Source organism: Xenopus laevis, chromosome 7L (genome assembly GCF_017654675.1).
Source record: "Xenopus laevis strain J_2021 chromosome 7L, Xenopus_laevis_v10.1, whole genome shotgun sequence".
NCBI lineage: Eukaryota > Metazoa > Chordata > Amphibia > Anura > Pipidae > Xenopus > Xenopus laevis.
Genome location: NC_054383.1, coordinates 115982302 through 115996330, shown reverse-complemented (window position 1 = coordinate 115996330; position 14029 = coordinate 115982302). Strand labels below are relative to the sequence as shown.

The 14029-nt window shown below is 40.6% G+C and overlaps 1 long non-coding RNA gene across 1 annotated transcript; it reads left to right on the top strand.

The window, feature by feature from the left end:
- Nucleotides 1–216: 216 nt before the first annotated feature.
- Nucleotides 217–736, top strand: LOC121395777. The gene is made up of 3 exons (XR_005962674.1): nucleotides 217–254; nucleotides 474–539; nucleotides 679–736. It is a non-coding gene; the product is annotated as an uncharacterized LOC121395777 (long non-coding RNA).
- Nucleotides 737–14029: the final 13293 nt, after the last annotated feature.

Sequence of the window (14029 nt, the reverse complement as noted above, 5' to 3'; positions counted from 1 at the left end):
ATAAATAGAAAAGAAATAAAAAAAGAAAAAGAAAAGTGTGCCTACCGTACCCAAGAAGACTTTAGCAAGGTTTGGATAACATAACATACTTTATATATACTTTTACCTAATATTTTGGCACCCCCAGTAAATAAACCTTTCCTTGTACTTTATATAATAATTGTAGCAGTTTCACCCAATAAACTCAGATTATCTAATGAAAAATGTTTTCTCTTTCCCAGGAGGATGATAAAGATCCATTTGCCAAATACCCAGTAAGTTGTAAAACTGTATTTTTTTTAAAATAAAAGCACAACTTTCATAGTTTTCCTTAATTATTCCAGCCCTCAACCTTCTCCCCTTATACACCATTTTCCAGTTTCTCCTTATAATATCACTGCTTCTTTAATGTTGAGAAAGTTTTTTGTCCAGCTGCATTATATTAGTTTAGTATTATATTTATCATGCATTTGAATATAATGTTATTTTTTCAGGAGCCCAGGGGAAATGTAAAACTTGGAGAGGCCATCGGAGAAGGCAATTTTGGAGTTGTCCATATGGTGAGATACTTTATTCAACATTACAATTGTGTAGTTTGTGTCATGCTTCTGGGTGATTTCAGAATTCTCCCACTTGGTCACACTCTCTACCATAATGAAGTTCATCATCACAGACCTTCTTTCTCTACTTGTGTTACAGGGTTGGCATAATATCAAACGCAAAGAAGTGGCCGTTAAAATAATAAAGGAAATAAAGGTAATGTGTCTTTGTAATGTTACTATATTTATATTATATTAAGCATTTTTGCAAAAAGCCTTATTTCGCATAGGTTTCATTTATTTGAACAGGTTGAGCTCAATGGATGTGTTTCTTTTCTCAGCCTAAATTCCTAAGTTACTATGTGAAAATAAGTGGAGGAATACCTTTTATAGAAGGCAATAGAGTTCAGATTTAAAAAAAAAACAGAGAAAGATTTATTATGTCATTTTCATATAGTATTAACAAGCTGCAATTCTCCATAACTAGGTTGGGGTATTTAAAATAACAATTGCATCCAATTTATTTAATTTTCTTTTGTATTAACTTTTCTTTTGTTGGAAATTAGGATCAAGATACAATCCTTAAAGAACTGGAAATTCTTGAGAAGGTTTCTGGCCATAAGAATATCATCTCCTTTTATGGCGCATTTTACCAAAAGCCTGCTAGACGGATTAATGAACAGCTATGGGTAAGGAAGCGTTTAGATATGTTGAAACTTTGTGCACCAACACTCAATCATCAGCTCTCATACAAGCTTGGATACAAATATGATCCAATTGTATCAGAGAGTCCAATCCACACGACCACTTTGTTCTCACTTTTACCTGATTGCGGTCATACCCTGAATGCTTATATGTGCCTATTTCTGAATTACACCCGCTGACTGCAAATCAAGGCAGTCACATTTTACTTCTAGTACAGAACACATAGAAACAAAAACAATGCAAGTACACTTTATTATAGTAAATTATAGCACACAAACTCTTATGTCACCAGTATTGCCTAATGCAAGCTCAACAATCAAATTGTATACTTAATGTTCTTTATTGGTGTTCTAGATTACCACAGAACTTTGTGATGGTGGAACAGTACTTGACCTAATAAAAAGCAAAAGGAACCATTCCTTAGAAGAAAGCTGGATTGCTTATATCTGCAAGCAGGTATTACAGGTATGTCACATGTGAACCTTCTCTGTAGTCCTCTGGATATTTATTTAATACATTTCTATCTTATTAGTTCAAGAACATGAAAAATAATTGTATTTACAATTTTCCTTTATATTTTTCCCAGGGCTTGTATCATCTCAGAAAACAGCGAATTCTACATTGTGACGTGAAGCCCGATAATCTGATGCTTACTGAAGACGCAGTTGTAAAGATAAGTAAGTGACGCTTAGAATCTGACTAACGAATGGATGTTGTGAAGTTTTAGTGAATGTGAAGTCAATTTTATATTTCTCTGTCTCTCAATAATAATGTTTATATAAACCTTTTAAAAGTTCTAAACCTGCAAAAACAACACATCTGCACACTAATTCTTTCTCATGTAAAAATTGCCCACAAATGTTTCTGTATCACCATGATTTTTATTGGTGCGTTGCATTTGCAAACTCACATAAAAAATTCATGCTTTTCTCTTACAATTTCAGTTGATTTTGGCGGTGCTGTCACGGGAGGAAAAAGTGATAGGCCTGCTGGAGAAATGGGATATGTAGCACCAGAGGCCATTGCCTGCATGCGTAAGAAAGGCGAATTTGACCATAAGGTATAGTGATGACTTCTTTCTTCCTTTATATTTTAGAGTTAGCGCCACCTTTATTTAATTGGATGTAGCCTACATGAGGTAAATACACGTGTTTTTGCCACTTACTTCACATACCCCTCTCAAAAGCAAAGGTGTCGTCCAGTTTTGCTATTATGAAAAGGTGTAAGTGAAGTGAGTGAGCATAATGTATTGTAAGTACAGGGCACAAACATTTTACAAACCCCTCTTTATGCTTTATTGGATTTTCCAACTCTGTGTAAAACAGACGTTTCTCAGTTTGGAGTCATTCTTTAGATATGAAACCCACTGTACTTCAGCCCTTGAACTGTTTTATATGAGTACAAAGTGGCATGTATTTAATATATTTCCTATTCTATAGTCTAAAGAGAACCCCTATCATAATGTGGTTGGATAGACAACAGAATTATGTCTCGTGTGTATAGTCTTCTTTAATTGTTTTCTTTTCCTCCATGTTTTCTAGGCTGATGTGTGGTCTTTGGGAATATCAGCCATTCACATGGCAGAAGGATGTGTCCGTAAGTACATTCTCAGGAATTCTTAGCATGACTGTGTATATACGTAATATATGTGTGTTACTAGAAAGTAAATGTTGTAAAACAAAATGATACTGCCCCTTATGTAAAGTTTACAATCAATTAATGATAAAAACTAACCCCAACATAATGTAATAAAAGGCACTAAGTATGCCAAGTGCAGTAACCCTTGCTGCTTATTGCTTGAAAAAGGTGATTTGACCTGTATCAAACTTTGCACCTTTTAGAACCCTATAAATATTGTAAATAGCAGTCAGCATGTTTTAATATTGTATTTGTTTATCATATAGCAAACAACGAACTTCCTGACAAGGCTTTGATCAAACAAATTATTCATGGTGCCGCTCCTACATTGAAATGGAACAAATGGTGAGTGATTTCCATGAAAAACAAAAAGAAAGTGAGGGGAAGTTGGGGAAATGGAAAGGGAAGTGAGGGTGAAGAGAGTGAGGAAATGACAATGGAGTAAGGGGTTGGGCAAATAAAAAAGAGAGTCCGGGTGAATGGGGTAGGAGAATAGGCAAAGGAGAAGTTACAGTGAGGGATGAGGGATTGGGAAAATAGGGTGTAGTAATGATGTGGAAAGTATAAATGGGCTAGGAGCTTTATATGGGCATGGACTTCCATAAGTCTGAACAATTAGATATATTTATAACATGAACAATTATAATTTTGCCTCAATTTCTTTTTGCAGGAGTGAAAAATTCCACTACTTTATTGATGAATGCCTGCAGAAAAATCCTGCAGAGAGACCATCTGCAAGGCAGCTCTTGTCACACCCGTTCATCACAGATATATGCAATGAAAGGGTTATACAGAAGAACATTATGAAGCATCTGCAGAGAGGTAAGAAAAATAGCTTATTGTCATTGGCATAATCTGTAACTATCTGTTGTCCTATTCAAACAATATTCTCTGGCTTCAAATAACAAAGGCATAGACTGTTAGGGTGTGGGTTACTGAACTAGGCCACATGTAGGAGTGAGACCCATAAGATGAGATGGGAGACAATGTTATTGTTGGATAGTTGTATCTGACCGTTAAACAAGCAGAAAAAGGCATATAACATAAAACATGTAATGACAAAAATTGTAAATGCAAATATAAAAAAATAAAGAAATTTTAAAATTACTATGTATACACCTGCTTCATGACTAATAATGAACAATATTTCATACTAGGAAACCATTGAAGCTAAATCAAGAAAATGTGAAAGTTAAATAACAGATCGACATCCACCATCTGCAGATGAACAATTGGTGGAGACTGAGAAACCACCAAACTGCCTAAAGAAATTCTTCAGTGATGGGATACAAACAGATCCCAGGAACTACCTGAAAGAAACCTAGAACCAGGGCAGCCATCGGGGGAGGGACAGGGGCATAAAAACTAGGTTTCCGATGGCTGCCCTCCATGGAGTCCTCCTTGGATAAATTCATCAAGACTGGAAAAAATGACTTTTTGTAAAAAAAAAAAAAATGACATTTGTTTTTGTCATTTTTAATTCTTTATTTTGACAAAATAGTTTTGATATGTTATTTCCTTAAGTGTTTTTAAAAAAATATAATAAAGAATGTTTTAAAAAATAGAATAAAATTGCATTCAGTGCATATATGATTGCTTTTTTACTATATATTGACAAGCTCTTGGATGAAGTTGCTTACTGTATTTTCTTATTAGTGAAGGGAGGGAGGCCAAAGGCTAAAGCACCGTGTTATCCATTCCTAGACCCAACACTACCATAATTGAATTTAATGTAAATTAACATTTTGCCTTATCAGCACCGCTCAAAGGGAGTATTTGTATATTTAAAATACAGCAAAAAAAAGGCCCTTAGAATAGTACTGTCCAACTGGCAGCCCACAGGCCTTCCCAAGTGTAAACTGTTATTAACTGGCCCCTGCATTGTTCACACCTCAGATTTGGGCTCTAAAAGCCCTGCATTGTTAACACTTGTTATACTTCCTGCGCTGTTCACACCTGTAAGACACTGACCCATAAGATCCATGTATTGCTCACACTTAAGACTGTAAATGCCCACATTGTTACCTGTTCACACCTCAGACAGTATGAGTAGCACTAGCACTGTGTCACTGTACTTAGAACAGTACGTGCTGTTCATCTTAGAGTGGTCATGATCAATTACCTGCATGGTCCTGATAGGTTTCCCTGTCTCCTGCCCTTCCCTGCTCTGCCTGTGTGAGCCATACTCAGCCTGCCCTATGCTCTCTTGGTGTGCCATACTCTGCTTGCCCTATACATCCTTTGTGTGCCATACTCTGCCTGCCCTATACTTTTTGTGTGCCATACTCTGCCTGCCCTATACTTCCTTTGTGTGCCATACTCTGCCTGCTCTGCTCTGCATGTGAAAGGTAAACTTGGTTGGGGGGGTTGTTATTAATTGGAAATACTTGTACGGGGTCACTAAGGTGTTTAACCCTTTGCCTGCCAAGCACGTACCCCGTACGTTCTGGCAGGCAAGGGCTCAGACTGCCAAACACGTACCTAGTATGTTGTTTGGCACTTCTGTGTTTCTTCTTTGATCTGCGGCTGGGGAGCGCAGGAAAAAGCCGCAGATCACTTGGCAACCCCCTAGGCAATGAGCACCGGTTCCTAGATGGCATGCCGACCCCACCAATCACCCCCCTGCACCCGACCCCAAGATGGCCGACATCGGCTGACACGTACCTTGTACGTTGTCAGCCTAATTTGGATTTCTTCTGTGATCTGTGGCTTGCGATGGGGGTGGGGAAATGCCGCAGATCACATGGCCACCCCCTAGGCAACGAGCATCGGTCCATCATCGCCTGCTGGCCCCACGATCGCCTCCCACATGACCCCAAGTAGCGCCAACGTCAGCTGACACATGGCTGCTTCCTAGATTGCATGCCGACCCTACCGATCACCCCCCTGCACCCAACCCCAAGATGGCCGACATCGGCTGACACGTACCTTGTAAGTTGTCAGTCTAATTTGGATTTCTTCTGTGATCTGTGGCTTGCGATGGGGGGGGGGGAATGCCGCAGATCACATGGCCACCCCCTAGGCAATGAGCGTCGGTCCTTCATCGCCTGCTGGCCCCACCGATCGCCTCCCACATGACCCCAAGCAGCGCCAACGTCAGCTGACACGTGGCTGCTTCTGGGGTATATAATCCTGCCCCCCTTCTATTATGCTGGCGCTGATCTTCCTGGGAGCTTTCCTGCTGCGGTCCTCCAGTGGTGCTTGAGAAAGACTTTGCCTGTCCCCCAGGTATAAAATTTACTTTATTGCACTTATTTTACATTATTACACTTGTCTTTTTATTTTTTTGCTTTTTTCACCTTTTCCCTTTTTCTCCCACTTACTGTTGTACACCCATATACCCACACATATACTCACATATACACACATACATACATTTGCAAGTGTATATACCTGTATAACCATATTTATTTGCTACATTTTATCATTGTTGCATTTTCTGTGATTTTATTGAATATTCTGCTTTGCTTTTGTATATTTAGTATAGCTTTGGTATAGAAAGATGTATTTTACTTTGTTTGATTCATGAGAATATGTACTTTCTAAAAATATATGTTTTTCTGGGGTGAACTTACTTTTTTCTACCTTTGCCCCCCCACAAAACTATGTAAATTTGTTGATTTTGCAGTACCTGAAATGACATACCATATGGGGGTCTTCCGTTTGGGGCCCCTATATGCCACGTGCTTGGGGTACACCTATACATATTGGGCATCAAACTGTTCAGAGGACCCTAAGCTTTCATATTTGGGGTGATTTCTCTTGATATCTAAAAGTATGTGGGTAATACGATGCTGCAGGGTAGAAATTTTGAGATGATTTTTGGAAATGTCGCCAAAATCACCAAATTTAGGAATGGTTTGCGACTTGGTACTTTGGAGTACAAAGACATGCATACCCAATTTAGATTTGTGGGAATGTGTACTTTTCGAAAATATATGGTTTTCTGGGATGAACTTACATTTTTCTAACTTTGCCCCCCCACAAAACGATGTAAATTTGTTGATTTTGCAGTACCTGAAATGACATACCATATGGGGGTCTTCCGTTTGGGGCCCCTATATGCCACGTGCTTGGGGTACACCTATACATATTGGGCATCAAACTGTTCAGAGGACCCTAAGCTTTCATATTTGGGGTGGTTTCTCTTGATACCTAAAAGTATGTGGGTAATATGATGCTGCAGGGTAGAAATTTTGAGACGACTTTTGGAAGTGTCGCCAAAATCAACAAATTTAGGAATGGTTTGCGACTTGGTACTTTGTAGTACAAAGACATGCATACCCAATTTAGATTTGTGGGAATGTGTACTTTCCGAAAATATATGGTTTTCTGGGGTGAACTTACTTTTTTCTACCTTTGCCCCCCCACAAAACTATGTAAATTTGTTGATTTTGCAGTACCTGAAATTACATACCATATGGGGGTCTTCCGTTTGGGGCCCCTATATGCCACGTGCTTGGGGTACACCTATACATATTGGGCATCAAACTGTTCAGAGGACCCTAAGCTTTCATATTTGGGGTGATTTCTCTTGATATCTAAAAGTATGTGGGTAATACGATGCTGCAGGGTAGAAATTTTGAGATGATTTTTGGAAATGTCGCCAAAATCACCAAATTTAGGAATGGTTTGCGACTTGTTACTTTGGAGTACAAAGACATGCATACCCAATTTAGATTTGTGGGAATGTGTACTTTCCGAAAATATATGGTTTTCTTGGATGAACTTACATTTTTCTACCTTTGCCCCCCCACAAAACGATGTAAATGTGTTGATTTTGCAGTACCTGAAATGACAGACCATATGGGGGTCTTCCTTTTGGGGCCCCTATATGCCACGTGCTTGGGTACACCTATACATATTGGGCATCAAACTGTTCAGAGGACCCTAAGCTTTCATATTTGGGGTGATTTCTCTTGATATCTAAAAGTATGTGGGTAATACGATGCTGCAGGGTAGAAATTTTGAGATGATTTTTTGAAATGTCGCCAAAATCACCAAATTTAGGAATGGTTTGCGGCTTGGTACTTTGTAGTACAAAGACATGCATACCCAATTTAGATTCGTGGGAATGTGTACTTTCCGAAAATATATGGTTTTCTGGGGTGAACTTACCTTTTTCTTCTTTTGCCCCCCCAAAACTATGTAAATGTGTTGATTTTGCAGTACCTGAAGTGACAGACCATATGGGGGCCTTCCTTTTGGGGCACCTATATGCCACGTGCTTGGGTACACCTATACATATTGGGCATCAAACTGTTCAGAGGACCCTAGGTTTTCATATTTGGGGTGATTTCTCTTGATAGCTAAAAGTATGTAGGTAATACAATGCCGCAGGGTCGAAATTTTGAGATGATTTTTGGAAATGTTGCCAAAATCACCAAATCACCTCGAAGTTTTGAGGTGATTTTAGAAAATGGCACTAAAATTGCCAAATTTAGGAAGGGTTTGCGGCTTGGTGCTTTGGAGTAGAAAGACATGCATGGTACTTGGTACTTTGTAGTACAAAGACATGCATACCCAATTTAGATTCGTGGGAATGTGTACTTTCCAAAAATATATGGTTTTCATATTTGGGGTGATTTATATTGATACATAATAGTATGTTGGAAATACGATGTTGCAGGTTCGAAGTTTTGAGGTGATTTTAGAAAATGGCACTAAAATTGCCAAATTTGGGAAGGGTTTGCGGCTTGGTGCTTTGGAGTAGAAAGACATGCATACCCAATTTGGATTCAGACGAATGTGTACTTTCCGAAAATTTATGGTTTTTTGGGGTGAACGTACTTTTTTCTAACTTTGCCCCCCCCAAACTATGTAAATGTGTTGATTTAAATGCAGTATCTCGAATTACAGAACTGATAGCTCAAATGGGGTGTCTACATTTTAGGGCCCCTATATACCACATGCTTAGGTAAACCTATACATATTGGGCATCAAACTGTTCAGTGGACCTCAGGCTTTCATATTTGGGGTGTTTTTGATACCTAATGATGTGTTTGAGATATGATGCTGTAGAGTGGAAGCTTTGAGGTCATTTTTTAAAAAATTCACCAATTTCTATAAAACATTATAACTTTAGGAAACAATTGCAACTTGGTAGTTTAGAGTACAAAGATATATTTACCCATTTTTGATTCACCATAATCTGTTCTTTCTAATAATGAGTAGTTTTCTAGGGTAAACCTACTGTTAGTGGAATGTTTGACCTGGAAATCAGAAGTATGCTGTTTGGGGAGCGGTGCTTTGGAACTTTGGCAGTGTACTGCTTGTAGATTTTGATCTATACAAGTGGGAAATCTCCATAAAACTATATATCTGGTATTGCCGCGTTCAGGAGACATAGACCTTTCCAAATCGGCTGTGTTCTCGTACATAAAATAAATTATGTTTCTGACACATGTGATTGTTCTTTGTGAAACATGATTTTTTTCATTTTATTAGACGTCTAGAAGTCTATATTTTTTTACAGAAGTAGAATTACACCAATTTCTTGCATATTTTGAAAGTTCAGGTTGTCCTGGGATAAAACAATATATTGTTTTCCTGGGTAAACTAAAAGACCGCCCCAGGAAAGGCCCTTAAAGTGAAAGAGTGCAAAATATCTAAAAACTGCTTGGCAGTAGATGTTCGCATCTAGGACAAAATGGCTGTCAGGGAAAGGGTTAAAGGTGCACAGAATAAATCTTCTTCTACTCAAGAAACTGAATCTTTTGCACCCGCTGCAGATAAAGATGCAGATAAAGATCAAGATGTCCCAGACCTCACTAGTTTTCATATGGAAGGCCTAAAACACAGATACGACAGTGTTATAAACAAACTCCTAACGGCATCCAGTGTTATTCTTGTGGCATGAGGTTTACCAAGTGGCAAACTGATATATATGCAGATCATCTGGACTGGCATTATCGTCAAAACAGGACAGAGAAGGATGTTAGCAGGAAAATAACACACCGGAGGTGGTACTATATTTTAAAAGACTGGATAGAGTTTGAGGAAATAGCTGACTTGGAGGAGCGAGCAGTCAGTTCTTTGAGAAGGTGCATGAGGAAGGTTTATAAAAAACTCAAAAAGATGCTAAAGAAAAGTAATTTCAAAGTGTGCCAGCTGGACCGGAGAAGATGAAATATGTGAAATTTGCCACAGTACTGGGATGAGGAGGAGGAAGAGTGGCATCTACAAAATGCAATGCGCTTGAATGAAAAGATTTACCACCCATCGTGCTATGATGACTATAAAAATACATCATCCTTGGATAGCACACCATCTCCCAGAAAAACTCTTCTTGAAAATCCCCTGAACACCATGTTAAATCTGGTCAAAGAGGATGTAAATAGAAGAAAGTTTGGGCAAATGCCTATTACATAGAAAAAACAGGAATCTCAGATTGATTATCACATTCTGGAACTAGTGATAAGAACTTATAAGCCCAAACCATGCTGACCCATTCTAGACGATAGGGAAAGATGTTTTACCTTGTGCTTTAATAACAGGACATGGGTACAACAAGGAGAAATACCTTACAGTGTATTAAAACCTTTGGCCTGCAACCAAGCAGTGACCTCAGCAGGAATCGATTAATCTGTTAGATGGATAGAAGTGTCTGGCATCTTGTGAATATTCAGGTTCTTCTGTGAAGCTGTGCGTCCATCAACGAAAAAAAAACATCAACACGAATTATACTTTAAAATAGCAAAGTCTTTATTAAGAAATAATTTACAGAAACTCTGCTTCCCCTCCTCTTCAGAAAAGGCGACAGGGTGACCATCAATCCTGCTGTGCTTGATTTCTCTAGCCTGGCTATTCTACGGACAGTGTGTCCTCTGCCCCATCTTCTTCTCCAGCTCTTCTTCATCCTCCTAGCGTTGGATCTCTGCTGCCTGTGGTCGCCTTTGCCTGAATCCAAGCTCAGGGGCTGCAGGAAAGGATTAGAATCCAAGGGGAATAGGCCGGCACATGCACAAAGCTCAGTCACTGTACAAAGGCGCAGGGATCAGCGCTAAGCTCATACCGCCGAGACACGAGTCCTCACTGGCATTCGGCGCACAAGGAGCTCCCTCCCCACTTCCCTCTCACACTGCAACTGCCCCGGGGGAAGTAATCAAACTGACCGAGTCTGCTCCCTCCCTGGCCCCCTATTCCTGTCACAAATGCTGCTGCTCACTTGCCTCCTGCAACCCTTCCTGCGGTCTCCTTTGCCTGGCACATGGGGTGTCCCAGAGATTTTTCTGTGGCTTTACTGATCCCCGACACACATGTAATCACATCAGGTACACTCTGATGCGGTCGCACTCTGCCAGGCAAAGGTGGTCAGTTTGGCAGGGGTGCAGGAGGCAAGTGAGCAGCAGCATTTGTGACAGGAATAGGGGGCCAGGGAGGGAGCAGACTCGTTTCTCGGTGGTATGAGCTTAGTGCTGATCCTGGACTCTAATCCTTTCCTGCAGCCCCTGAGCTCAGATTCAGGCAAAGGCGACCACAGGCAGCAGAGATCCCACGCTAGAAGGATGAACAAGTGCTGGAGAAGAAGATGGGGCAGAGGACACGCTGTCCGTAGAATAGTCAGGCAGGAGAAATTAAGCACTGCAGGATCGATGGTCGTCCTATGCATTAGCCATATTGTCTTGTTTTCAACCCGGAAATTCAGCTCTTCTAGTGCAGAGAGCGATCTGCACTAGCGACGTGTACCGCCCCCGACCCACTCCGGCGATGAAAAGTTGAGCGCCATGAGTAGGGGTGGGGGCGGCAAAGGAAGGCTGCCTCAGGTGGCAAAATGGCAAGGATCGCCCCTGCCTCCAGGGCCCTTGTCCTGTAGGAGCACTGGCAGGAGAGTTGTTAGCTGTACTGGGGCCTCCTGCTAAGGAGCTCTTACCCCTGATTCTCTGCTGTGACCTCACATACAATGCCCAAGCTTCTTCCATAGTATCTCCGCTAATCTACACCTGAACACTCAAATCCCTAATCCTATTCACCTCAGAGAGCTAGCCCAAACTATTAATCCTTGTTGGGACAACAGTCTGTCCGTGCACACTAGCCCTCTCTAACTTTCATTCCTAAAGTGAACTTACTTGCCATTACTGTCCACTAGCTAGCCCTAATGTTACTGACCTCCCACAAGGGTCTGACCACTTTGGTCTAATGCTGATTCTAGATGTTACAAGCCAAAAATGGAAGTGCCCCAACAAGGCACTGTCTTATATAGGCTCACAGGTGGACCTAGTGCCTCCTGCTTGATGATCTACAGCATAGCTTAACTATTTCCATTATAAAAATAAATTATTTACTTTTACCACTTTACATGGCTGATGACATTTCAGGTTTTGTTGCGAAGTTGACTTGTGTGCCAGTTTGTTTAGTCTCTAATGAGCTGAACCTATTGACATAGGACACTAAGGTAACCCTGGGGCTACCGCCTGGTATCAAGCACTGATGCCTGACGCAAGGTTCTCACCTTCCCTCATGGCAGGAGTGGCCCTGGGCGCTTAATACGGAACAGGATTTAGTAATGAGTGAGCGGTGCTGAGCACACCTATACGCATGTACCTTTAATAATGAGGATTTCATGCACAATGGATTGAGGGGAAATTTGTGCAAAAAGAACTGCGCTTGTTGTCGTAAACGATCGCTACTGTGTTCTTTGATGCATTTTGAAGCATGAGCAATATCGCCTGCAGTACTGAAAAAGATTCATATAGGGGTGTCACGATCGCCGCCCGGAGCAGTTCCAGGAGCTCCGGGCGGCGCGTCCTCCCCTGCCGGCGTCGCTCCCAAAATGGCGGCGCCCATGCCCGCCACGTGGGTAGCGGCGCTGGCACGATGACGTCAGCGCGCCGACGTCGGCGCAAGGACGTCAATGACATCACAATGGCGCCAAATTCAAATATAAAACGCTACCAAGACGCCAGAATGGCGCCCAAGTATAGGAAACTTTCCCTGAGTTTATCCTGGGTTCCCTGTGAGCTACTATTGCTATAATCTTGTTCCTGATTATTATCCTGACCCTTGCCTGGACTTTGGACTTTGCTGTTATCTGTCTGCCCGTGAACTCTTGCCTGGATTCTGACTACTCCTTTGATTAACCCTTTGGACACCGCGACCTTGCTCCCTCAAGAGGGCTTCCTCCTTGATCCTGACTACCTCCCTGGAGGGAGCTCCCGGCTCCCTGACAAGGGGTCAACGTTATTACAATTTGAATACAATATCATGGATTTATTATTAGAATTCATACAATTTGCCAACTAAACCCTGACAAGCTTCTATAGAAGTCAATGTGCGGTCAATGTGTGTGTTTTTTTTAAATGCCAGATTTGTAAACATGAACAGAAATGTAAGATTTTAGTAACAGATTAAACCTCTTTATTTATCCCTATTCAAGGTTTTTCCAGATATATCGAAAATGGTTACATCAGCCTCCCTGATACATAACTGATAATATAAGAGATGCAGCTCAGTTTCTTACTATCACAACATCAATTAAATACTGCTGATCAAACCTTATGATACAGGAAAACAATTACAGTTATGGGACCTGTTATCTAGAATGCTCAGGGCCTGAAGTTATGGATAATGGATCTTTCTGAAGTTTGGATCTACTAGAAAATCATATAAACATTAAATAAACCCAATAGGCTGGTTTTGCTTCCAATAAGGATTAATTATATCTTAGTTTGGATGAAATACAAAGTACTGTTTTATTATTACAGACAAAAAGGAAATCATTTTTAAAAATTTGGATTATTTGGATAAAATGGAGTCTATGGCCTTTCAGTAATTTGGAGCTTTCTGGATAATGGGCTTCTGGATAACAGATCCCATACTTGTACACAAAGGTTTTGTATGTAAATGTTTTAAAATATTCTGTTAACAGAAGCACAAATTATTACCTTGATTATTAACTGGGAACTTTAATATTATTATTATTATTATATCTTCCTCTGGATCAACTAGCAGTTAATTAGTAAATTAGTATGTGGTAGAGTCCTGTGCGGGTCAATTATTTGGAACCCGTACACGACCCATACCCGCAACCTGCAATCCGCAACCCGGTCCCGCAACCCGCATTCTTACACGCTACCCGACCCTACCCGCAAGTACCATATCTGAAACCTGGACCCGCGACCCGCTGACCATCAAGAATCAGAAAGTGCTGCCATTGTAAACAAGAAGGG